Source organism: Dicentrarchus labrax, unplaced genomic scaffold (genome assembly GCF_905237075.1).
Source record: "Dicentrarchus labrax unplaced genomic scaffold, dlabrax2021, whole genome shotgun sequence".
Taxonomy (NCBI): domain Eukaryota; kingdom Metazoa; phylum Chordata; class Actinopteri; family Moronidae; genus Dicentrarchus; species Dicentrarchus labrax.
The window spans coordinates 33,248,925-33,261,183 of NW_026136704.1; positions in this window are offsets into that span (position 1 = coordinate 33,248,925).

Sequence of the window (12,259 nt, forward strand, 5' to 3'; positions counted from 1 at the left end):
AGATACTCTGAAACGTTTCAGATCTTGGGACTGCTTCTGCAGCCAAAGGTAAGTCACACCAGCAAACCCTGACAAAGTGCAAGAGGACCGAATGTTCTGGTAATGTCTGCTTTATAAAGCCAAGCTCTGTGGTCTGACAGACAGATGAGGGTGATGTTGAGAGTATTCTTGGGCTGATGTGAAAGTCCAGCATTCATTGATTTCTGTTATCCTGATCCTGGCTGTAGAACCCAAATACAGACTCAGACTCAAGAGAAGGTAATAAAATGCTTAATTCGAGTTAAGTGGATAAAGTACAAAGAAACAGTTGACTCTTAATCTAAAATAAAAACTATAGGGAACAGAAACTACTGTACGGCTGTAACTTAAACCAAGAAGTCAGCAAACCCATGTAACTTGGAAAATAGCTCAGCAGACTGCCTGAGCCCCAAAATATTCAGTTTACGATCAGATGAGCAGCAAACCAGGTAAAAGATGACGTTTACACACACAATGAATTTACAGAATGTATGACAGACTTTATTTGTAACTGAATATTTAGGATTTTCTCTTCTGTTATGTACTGAATATGATTAATAATTGATCTTAATGGATGGATCTCTTGTACAGATAAACACTCCCTCTGATGTATCGCTCCTCCTGCATGTCTTTGGCTCTCTCTGCACTCAGATGTGGGTCCTCCATGTATCTGTCTGTCTGTTTGATTCCTACTGGACTCCACAGTCCCTCCTCCTCCATCAGCTGCAGCTCTCTCTCCAGGTCCTTCTTGTATTGGTTTGCTGGTGTTCCTGAGTGTTCACCTCTCGCCATGCAGACCAAACCTCCTGCAGACAACAGGCAGTTTATTCAGTTACAGTTAGTAAGACACTGGAGGCAGCAGGAGATCAGGGTGTCACAGAGGAACAGAACAACACAAATCCCAACTCTGACAACCTCTAAGGGCTCCAAGAGCTAAAAGATTGGTGGAGTCTGACTGGTCACCCTGGTACCCCCCTACTGGAGCCAGAAGGTGACAGGTAGGTGGCTTGTTAGTATCATGGATGGATTACTGAACTACTGAGTACAGGCCCAGAGCCCCTGGACCAGATCCTCTGTAAAACCAATCAAAAGGACCAGAGAAAGATTCAAAACCGCTAAAAACATGGAAAATGACTTCAAAGACTCAAAGCGACTAAAGAACTAAAAATGACAAAAATAATGGAAAACAACCACAAAGAGACACAGACTGTGTTTGGTGTCTCTTTCAGTCCTTGCAGAGCGAACAGTGGTTAGCTGCTTACCTGGTTTGGCGGCGTGGCAGAGCTCCCTGACAACACCGACCGGAACAAAACCAGCATCCAGAGCGCCAACGATGATCACCACATCAAATGTATCTGAGACCAGGAGAAGAGGAGGAAGAAGAGCCAGATTCAGTTTCCAGGAATCATACTTTTAACTGTCAAAGATAGTTTTTGTTGTTTTTTTTTTTACAATTTTTCATCCACAAGTCCACATGAACCAGGAAGCAGAGAGCTGCTTGCTTCTTACTGTAGTCTGTGGCAGGAGGCAGAGGGGGAGTGACGGTAGAGCAGGGAGGGAGGGTTTTTGCCCGGAGACTGCGCAGTCTCCTCCCTGATGGCAGCAGGCTGAAGAGGCTGTGAGATGGGTGGGTGGGTGCTTTGCTGGTGAGGCAGGTGTTATAAATGTCCAGAAGGGGGGAGGGGAGACACCAATGATCCTTTCAGCTGCTCTCACTATGCGCTGCAGAGTCTTGCGGCAGGACAAGGTGCAGGCATCGTACCACACGGTGATGCAGCTTGTCAGGATGCTCTCGATGGTGCCTCTGTAGAAGGTGTGCATGATGGGGGGCGGGGCTCCTGCTCTTCTCAGTTTGCGGAGAAAGTACAGGCACTGTTGGGCTTTTTTGGCCAGTGATCCAGTGTTGTGGCTCCAGGACAGGTTTTCAGAGATGTACACACCCAGGAACTTGGTGCTGCTCACCGTCTTCACTGCAGCTCCGTCAATGGTTAGTGGAGCATGCTGGCTGTGCACTCTCCTGAAGTCCACAACAATGTCCTTCGTCTTCTCCACATTCAGGTGAAGATTGTTGTCAGAGAGAGGGATCTATGCACTTCTTGTCAAACTCTAAAGTGACAGGTACCACGCCCCCTGCCCTTATGCCCGGTCAAAAAGGTCAAATCGATCAATCAAAATCTGACACTTCAAGGGTTGTTTTTAAGGGGGTCTAATAGATAGAGATGCCCCCCCTTCCAGATGGTAAACATTTTGCCCCCCCTTCCAGATGGTAACCATCAATAGATTGTACACAGTTAATTGGCCCACCCCCACCCCGACCCTATGGCAGGGAACCTTTAAAACTCAAGTGTGAACAAAAGACAAATATTATAAGTACAGAGTCAGCAAAGAGTTCGCCATCAATTCACAATGCTACAAGAAAAGTTTTACGATTGTGAAAAAGAGAATATACCAGAAGATGAGATGTCTGTGATTTGCGAGACACCAGTCACCATCTACCGGCAAGTGAGAGGGCCTCCTCCCGCACCGAGGAAAAGTATGGTGTATGTACAGCGTACACAGGCTCCTCCAAAGGAATCTCTGGGAGAGCAATGGTCTTTACTGCAGCATGGATCGTCTGGATGTTGGGGGTATGTGTTCAAGTATGAAGAGGGCGAGCTCTGGTTGTACCAGCTGGGTGATGATGAAAAATTGAATTTGATGAAAAATGTGGTGACTCTTACCTCCAACGACTGGGCCGTGTTGAGGCTAGTGATGTCTGAACGGCCCTCGGATGAGAAACAAGTGAGAACAGATCCTTCCACCGATGTACCAGAGTCTGGTGTCGTTTCTAGGGCAGTCTGGCAGGCAAAGATATCTGGTTCCAGTCAATGGTTCATACGCGCCACTATCCAAGCATCTAGGGAGAAGCCTCTTGAGGAGGATTTTGTCCTAGAGTATTTTAATACGGACTGCGGTGTATTCCGGCCTGTGCTAGCCATCCCTTTAGCCGCATGGCTAGAAAAGATGGATGAAATAGGAGAGAGAATCACAACACTCTTCCATAGCAGTCGTAATTGGAATGACACTTTGAAAGTGAGAAAAAAGCTGACGTTCTAAGCCACACCCCTGAACGCCCACTACCGCCCCCAGACCGCCCACTACCGCCCCCTGACAACCCACTACCGCCCCCTCTCCGACCACTACCCCGTCTTCAAAGGTTTAAAAAGGAGTAACACAGTCAAACCTAACACAGCATCCTTGATCAAACCGCTCCAAAATGAGAAAAGAAGACATGGCCGCCATCAACGGACAGCAGCGCCGGATCGGCACTATCTGGACCCCATTTTCAGACATCCCTGAAGATTCAACCTCCGGGCCCGTTGGGGGCGCAACTCGCAGACATTCGGCCGATGGATCCATCTGTAACCTCAGCACTGCTTTGGAGGAACCCCAGGACCCTGCCTCTCCACCGCTGTACGACTCGCCATGCTGCACCCCTGGTTCATACGCAGATGGGACCCAGGATTCGCAGTTCTCAACCCACGATCCCTCCGATGCTGGAGGGTTGGTCCAGAGCCCTGGCTATCCACCAGCCCCACAGAACTCACCCTGTGACTCCGTCTGGGTAGACACGGGTGATTCCCAGCCTCCCACACCTCCACGGCCGGCACCAGAGTATCCAACCCTCTTGAGCTCTGTTTCTTTGACTCCACCACCATCACCACCTCTGTGGGATGAGGACGAACCGGTGGATGAAATCGACGGCTGGCTATCTAGTGCTTTCTACGGTACTGTAAAAACGGCCGTGCTGCATCTGCTCGCCATCGCCATCAACAAGTACCGCACTGCTAACTGCTACGGATGTCAAACCAGCCACCCCAGCCAGAAAGAACATCCGTGTTTGGAACCGTTAGAGGATTTCTACTATAGCATCAACTTTCAAGGATTGATGAAGATGCTTTACAAGCCTAAATTCATTCCTGCAGTTCAGTGTCTGTTGAATATGCATAACCTTCCATCTGATGAAGTTAGAGTCAGGGCCGCTGCTGAGATGATTCTACACAATCTGAAAGATGTGGAAGCGACCTCTGACAGCATGTTTGATCATTAAGGTGCCAAAACGATATGCATGCAGCTCAAGTCGGTCACTAGGTGTTGGGGGTTGTGATTTTATAAACAAATATTTTGAAAACAAAGAAAAAATACAAAAAAAAAAAAAAAAAAAGGAGTTTTCCTCCACAAGTAGTGTGCACTCTCATGGATCCTGTACTTTTTATACTTATTTTCATACTTGTTATTAGAACTGAAAAGTTTATAGCGTGTGTTTACTATTCTTTAAATTTTCATACTTGTTATTAGAACTGAAAAGTTTATAGCATGTGTTTACTATTCTTTAAATTTTCATACTTGTTATTAGAACTGAAAAGTTTATAGCGTGTGTTTACTATTCTTTAAATTTTTATACTTGTTATTAGAACTGAAAAGTTTATCTTGTACTTTTATAACATGTGTTTTTGTATTTGTGACTATGCAAACCTCTAATAAAATAACTTGTACATCGTATTTTTCTCTCATTCCGTTTTCAACATGTCTGAGAAACGTTTCATGAAAAAAGTGTATTACGATCCTAGCCATCCAGGGAGCTTTGGAGGTGTAGAACGACTACGTAAAAATGTTCAAGATGAAACATGTGAGAGGGTAGGAGTTGAAAATGTCAAAGACTTTTTATCAGAGCAGGATGCTTACACTCTACACAAACCAGCCAGAGTACATTTTATTAGAAACAGAGTTTTTGTACCTCGTCCTTTAAACCAATTTCAAGCAGATCTGTGTGATATGCAAGCTCTGTCTGAATATAATGACGGGTATAATTATTTATTAACGGTCATAGATGTGTTTTCCAAGAAGGCTTATGTACAAGCTCTGAAGAGAAAAACAGCCGTTGAGGTGGTAAAGGCTTTTGAATCTATTTTTGAAGAAAGTCAGACGCCTGTAAAACTACAAACTGATGCGGGGAAAGAATTTTTTAACAAGGCTTTTAAGGCTTTGATGAAAAAACACGGTATCATACATTTTTCCACAGCCAGTGATCTCAAAGCCTCTGTGATTGAAAGATTTAATCGTACTTTAAAAAGTAGAATGTGGAGATACTTTACGGCAAACAACACCATGCGCTACCTCGATGTCTTACAAGACTTGTTGAAAAGCTATAATCACAGCTATCACAGCAGTATTAAAATGAAGCCTATGCAAGTGACCTCAGAGAATGCCTTCCAAGTGTTTCAAAACCTGTACGGTACATCCTCAGCCACTCAGAGAGGTGAATTAAAAATGAATTTTAAAAAGGGGGATCAAGTCAGAATATCAAAAGTGAGGGGGTGTTTGATAAAAAATATGAACAGAGTTTTACGGACGAGGTGTTCACAATACACGAATGCATTCCTCGTGAACCACCTGTTTACAAACTGAAAGATTATGATGATGAGATCATACAAGGTTCCTTTTATGAGGCAGAGTTGCAAAAAGTAAAAGCGTCTAAAGACAAAGTCTACTCTGTAGAGGAGATATTGAAACGACGTACAGTCAGAGGTGAAGAGCAAGCTTTTGTACGTTGGAAAAACTGGCCTGAAAAATTCAACAGCTGGGTCAAGGTTTCCGCTTTAAAAAATATATAAAAACCTAGGTGTACACAAGAGTTGTGTATTATTCCAACATGTACGGTCCGAAGGACAAGGGGTTTTTCGTCACCCTGCCTTCCAACGCTAGCTTAGACGTTTTCAAAGATAACACGATCGCCAGTTACAGGGTGGATTTAGCACAACATATTGATTTAAAAGGAGAATGGGAGGTTGCTCTGACAGAGATTTCATACCCGCACACGTGGTATAATGTACTACCGGATGAAGCATACTTTCTTTGGAGGGAAAAGCCCAAAGAAAACGCGACCGAGTCTCAAGTACATATAAAAAAGTTTAAAGGGGGACATTATGGAAGCTTGAACCAGTTTAAAAAAGAGATGGACCTTTATTTAAGGCAAATTCTGATATCTATCTAAATTTTCACGAATCTCAAAAGAGATTTGAAATGCAAGCCGGTGGTCAAACACATTTACGCTTTGATGCACCCATGTCTTACTTGATGGGTATGCGTCCTGGAGAATGGTTCAAATGTGATCGATTAACAGCGCCTCTGCCAGCGGATGTCAGCGCGGGATTTTACCACATATACTGTTGTAGCGATGTTGTACAGCCCCAGCTGGTTGGTGATGCTCATGCTCCACTCCTCAGAGTGGTAGATATCAAGGGGTCTTACGGTAGCATGATCACAGAGCGCTTCAACCCTGCTTATTATTTACCGGTGTCCAGACAACACATTGAAAACATTCATATTGAGCTAAAATCGGATCAAAACAAGCCGATAAGATTTATGTATGGGAAGACTATCGTAACGCTTCACTTTAGACCAAAAACTTAAAAAGGCAACGTCTACACGTACATCATTCAGTATCGCCCGAGCAGCGACAGTAACGGTGTCAAGTAATAAGACGCATTACACATTAAAAAATGGCGTTGTTAAGCATGAGAGAGGATCCTCACCATTTTGTAAATTATTATGAGTCAAGTAGGTGGGGCTTTACCCGGATTTTATGGGGCACCTGTTATGTATGGGCGTGGCTTAGGATCTCTATTCTCCAAATTGTTTCGCTTTGTGGCCCCTCTGGTAAAGAGAGGCTTTTCTATAGCCAAACCACATCTTAAGGCGGCTGCAGGCAGCATTGCTACGGATGTGTTTAGCCGCGCTGCTGGGAGGTCCAACGATCAGACGCAAGAGGGTTCAGGCGGTATTATGGTATTGTCGCGCAGGAAGAGGAGGCGACCCCCAGGGGTACATTCCGGTTCTAATAAACGCACAAGCTCTAATAAGAAAAGATCAGTCTTGAACGGTAGGCTGTTGAAGCGGAGGCCTGGACGGAGCTCTGATATATTTGAATGATCAGTACAATATTACACTACAAAAAATAAAACATGGCTCTTTTGCATCAGAAATCTCCAGAGTGTACTCTGGCGGAGCTGGATTTATTTTCAGCCCCTATGACGCAGCTTTCTATCGACGATAAAATCTATACAGAAATTTCCCCCGTGTCAGCCATCACAGACGGGGGTCCTATAGAGTTTTTCATACCTGGAGACGGTGAGAAGTATCTGGATCTAAACGACACCCTTTTGCATCTCCGCGTGAAAATCACCAACGCAGATGGCACAAACCTGGCTAACGATGCGGCAGTGGGTCCCATCAATTACCCTCTAAATACAATTTTCAGCCAATGTGACGTTATTCTGGGGGATAGATTAATTTCACAATCCAGCGCCACACACCCCTACAGAGCCATGATTGAGACTCTGCTCAACTTTTCAGCGGATACTCTCAAGAGTCAGTTCACAGCGGGTCTATTTTACAAAGATACAGCGGGTGCTATGAACTCCATAATCGTTGATGATGGCGCTAATGATGGTTTGAACAAGAGAGCCGCTTTCACAGCAATTTCCAGGGAGGTACAACTGCTGGGTCCTCTGCACGGGGACATATTTTTCTGCGAGAGACTTTTGTTAAACTCTGTTGACTTGAGAATCAAGCTGACCCGAGCCAGCGATGCTTTCTGTCTCACAGGGGCTCACGACTCTACCTTCCGTCTGAAAATAATGGGGGCCTCGCTGTTTGTTAAAAAAGTCACTGTGGCTCCAGCCGTCCGCTTAGGTCATGCAGCAGCCTTAATGAAAGGCAATGCACTCTATCCGCTTTCAAGAGTTAATGTAAAAACATACTCTATCCCTGCGAACTCTAGGATATGCAACCAGGAGAATCTCTTTCTGGGTGTCATGCCTAAATATATAGTCTTGGCCATGGTACACATGAGGCTTTCACAGGCAGAAGAGACCTATCCCCCTTTGATTTCATGCACAATGATGTAGAATATCTGGCTCTCTGTCAGAATGGCACAACAGGCGACGACATTGACGCCCTTTCCCCTGTCTCAAACGGAAATTTGAGACTGGAGATGAGATTCAGAGCACCCCTCCCACAAACCACTACGCTCATAGTCTACGCCTGTTACGATTCGGTTCTAGAGATTGACTCTAAAAGACAAGTTCTGGTGGATTATTATTAAAAAAGAAACATGGATACTCTTCAAATAGAAAATATTTTACACTGTTTGCTGGGAGATGGATTTTGTGGCGTGTGGGCCTCCGATCAGCTTCCCTTGTTGAATTCATCCTTTAGGCTTCCTGCCTACTTCATAGTCAACACACATCCGGCCCATATGCCAGGGGAGCACTGGTTAGCTTTAACACTGGAAAAGAACGACGGAGCTACCTTTTTTGATTCTTATGGTTTTTCACCAGTGACCGATCACTACCCCTCAAGTATCTTACAGTTTTTGGAAAAACGTTCTGAAAACATCATGTACCATGATAGACAACTGCAGCACATCCTGTCAAACGTCTGTGGTCATCATTGCATCTTTTATCTCTGCCATAGGGCTTGCGGTTTATCTCTCGACAATGTATTATCTTTGTACAGCGATGATGTGCTGAAAAATGACGATATGGTGTACAACTTTGTGAGAAAATATCAACGTTGTGTCAAAAGTAAAGACCACACTACCTCAAAACAGGGTAGTTGTTCCTTACAATTGTTTAAGGATTGTTACAGATTTTGATTATTTTGCTTACACTTGTGCTGTTGTTTTTTGATAAAATAGACTGTAGACTTTGAAAATGTGTTTAATAAAAACTTTATTGCTGAAAGACAAAAATATTTTGCGTTACAATTATTTATGAAATATCCATCCATCGTGGGGATAAATTTATTTTCCTTCTTCGTGTTTTAGCACCGAGTAGTTCTGACTGCTCTTCTGACACCTCATCTTTATCCGAGGTTGTAACCCACGGTGGGCTAGCCGTATATTTCTTCTTCTTCTTCTTTTCAGAACTTTCAAAACTGATATTTTGAGAGTCGCCAGTGTACGTTTTAATGTTACGGTACTGTTCACGAGCACGAGGATTATTCACAGAGGATAAAGGGATGTTCAGAGTGTTTAGAAATTCTGACCAGCCTGCGGGGGGTGGGGTTTGTGTTTTTGTTTTTCTATAAAGGTAACGAAAGATGTTTGAATAAATCAATCATATGAGATCCCTTCATGCTCTTTCCCTTATAAACAAATTCACCCTTTGAACTCCACCCATCTGTGCTTTCGTATAATTTATTTAAGATATATTCCGCTTTCTTGCGCTCTCGCTGGGGTAGACTTTTCAAAACCTCATCGACCGTGTGATCCAACCCGGCGGGTACCTGAGCATCTTGAGACGGTTGTACGTTAGCGTCTAAAAGCTCAGACTGATCATTCTCCTGTCCCCTCTGTAGAGTCAGAGTCACCCTCTGTCCGTCTCTCTGATCCTGCTTGGAGAAGGCCAAATATCTTTGCAGTAAAGCGTTGTACTTTTTAATTTTTTCATAAGAACTCAATCCCTGTTCATTTAATACATCCCTCATTCTAGCATCCAAGTCCTCCTCCGCTGTTTCTCTGATAGATGCAGTCGGTTGAGTGAGACGTTTTAACTGATGGGGTGAGACGAGAAACAGTTTCTGCGTCTTCTTCAGAGACATTTTTTTAATAAATTATCTTCTAGCAATACCCCCTAAAAGATTTCCTAACATAGGTACAACGGCTGCCAGGAGAGGTAAAATAAAACCACCGGACTGCTTCTTTAGAGTTTGGCGTTTGCTTGATAAACTGGCATTCTTATTAGCCAGGAGTCTGATGGCTTTTTTCTGCCTTTTCAGTTTTTTTAACTGAGATGGAGACAAGGGGATGTTACCTTTCAAAAGATTTAGAGCAATCTCACAAAGCGTCTGAATAAAGTCAGGAGAACCGTGGCTAAGAATGTCTTTACGTTTCTTGGGTGTAGCGTGATACAAAGCCGTGACTAAGGGTGCATTTCTTTTTATACGAGCCGACATGATGGTCTAGGCTGATGACTTGGGCACATACACTGTTGACTGCTGATGAGGAAGTACACCCGTCCTCAGTCTGTACCGTTCTGGACAGGTGGGCGTGAGATCTACTATTAAATACCCATGAGGCTCGGTGGTAGCATCTTCAAAACTCTCTAAGAAATATGCCTTTTGGGATGGAAAGATTTGATGCGCTAATATATTCATTTGTAATTTATCCCGGGGGTTTTTAAACATCACCAAATAATTGCTGTTCAAACTAATGGTGCGACTGTGTTTGCCCTGATGAAAAACGTTTTGTGTCAACATCATGACGCTCATGTTTCTGTGATGTCTGTACTGTGTAAAAATCTTGACCACTTCAGGATGGTTGGAGGCTTGAAAAATAACATCGTCCAAAATAATCAGATGTGTTTGTTCGGGAGGGAACAGGTTTTCATCTTCAAAAGAATCAGGTAGTCCTTGAACAAATTTAATCTTTTTATTCATCCTTTGCAATTCATTGTACATATGTTGAAAGGAGGTATAAATCCATACAATATTTTCAGGTACAACATTCATCACACGTTCACAGTTTTGTAATACATTTTTTACAAAGTAGGTTTTCCCACAACCGCTGGGACCTACAATCATACAGGAAAAAGGGAATATGAAACGGGTTTCAAAATCAATTTCCTCCATAACAGCAAGTCTGAAAAAATAAAAAAAATAAAAAAAAATCTAGTTTTAATGACCAAAAGGTAGAGTTGTACCGTCAGCAAAGAGACGCCTTTTGTCATACACCACTCTAAACTTTTTCCGGAATGACAAGTTTTTTAACACAAAGCCTCTTTTATCACGAGTGATTGTGTGCTGCGGTACTTCAATCACACCTTGTCTTGAATTTTGGATGTACCCCTCCACCAGTTCTCTGACGCTGTCAAAGTTTACCACCTCACAACACTCCTGCGTTTGTGTAATGCCTTTTACGCGCATAACCACCTTTCTCTTGGATTTAGTTTGGTAGGCGTAACTCTTGGGACCCGCTGCTACAAACTCCTGAATACTGTCACCATCCAATTCATCGGTCAAATCACCCAGATAGTTACCCACTTCCAGAGACGTCTCACCCTCCTTCACTACATAGATTAAGCTGTCTGTGTCAATGTAGAGAACTCTCTCTTGCAACTTCTCCAAACATTCGTACAGTTTGAGGCGTGCATGTGCTGTGGTGAATGCTGCAACAAATATGCTACTCTGCTTACCGGGGGGGATGTACACAGCTATCGCCGTATCTCCATCGCATTAAAGCCTTCTTGTCGGCAAGCACATTAAAGTGGTCAACTTCATATAACCCTGAAAACAAGTAGCTGAAAAATTCTTCAGGATCAGAAACGATGCAGGTACGATACAAATTGTCTCTCTGCGCAAACTTTCCCCAAAGACTGTTGAGGCATAGTTTGGCAACCTGTCTCTTGACGGGGTTAGACTCAATCTTACCCGCATCTAGCAGAATACCCAGATGGATCTGGTAATCTCTGATGTACTTTTCCCTGCTCTCCTGATCAGTCGCCTCAGAGGGGTAGCCGGAAGCCTCCTGCTTACACTTTAAAAAAGCATGTATGTAATCTGCAAACACAGAGTTACTACTTTTGTCAAAGTGCCACACTTCAGTAATTTTACCCACTCTGTACCCTACCTCCAGGGCCTTGTTAAACTCTACAGTGACCCACACACCCGTCAATGATCTCTCCTCATCACAGTGTGTACAGGTACCACTCTGATTGTTGGTTTCTGCACAGGTGCGACAGAGAGGAAAGGTTAATTTACCTCCTAAACTTTTGTATGGTAAAACAGGGAAAAAGAGACCACGAGGGGGGTAGACGGTGGCCTTGATTAACCCAAAGTAGTCTCTGGGGTCCCCAAAATCTCTGTAGATGATGGTGGGGTGACCTAGGGGGGTAAGAACATGCGCTATTTACATAGGGGTACAGAGAAGTGAAGTCCACATAGTGCACCGTTTCACCGGGCCCAGCTGTGTGTCTCAACTTCAAAGCGCTCGTTCTACTGCCATAAAGAGCTTTGCGTGGGCTGAGAGGTTCTGAGAGCTCAAAATCATGCAGAAATTTTTGATTTTTTCATCTCCACCCAATCATGCTCTCTCATGACGGTAGGACGAGCGTTGTACTCAACCTCTAACGTCAGCAGTCTCTGCTCACTATCAGTGTGCAACTCCCCAAAGGTGACGCCTCTCAGAGGACATGTTCCT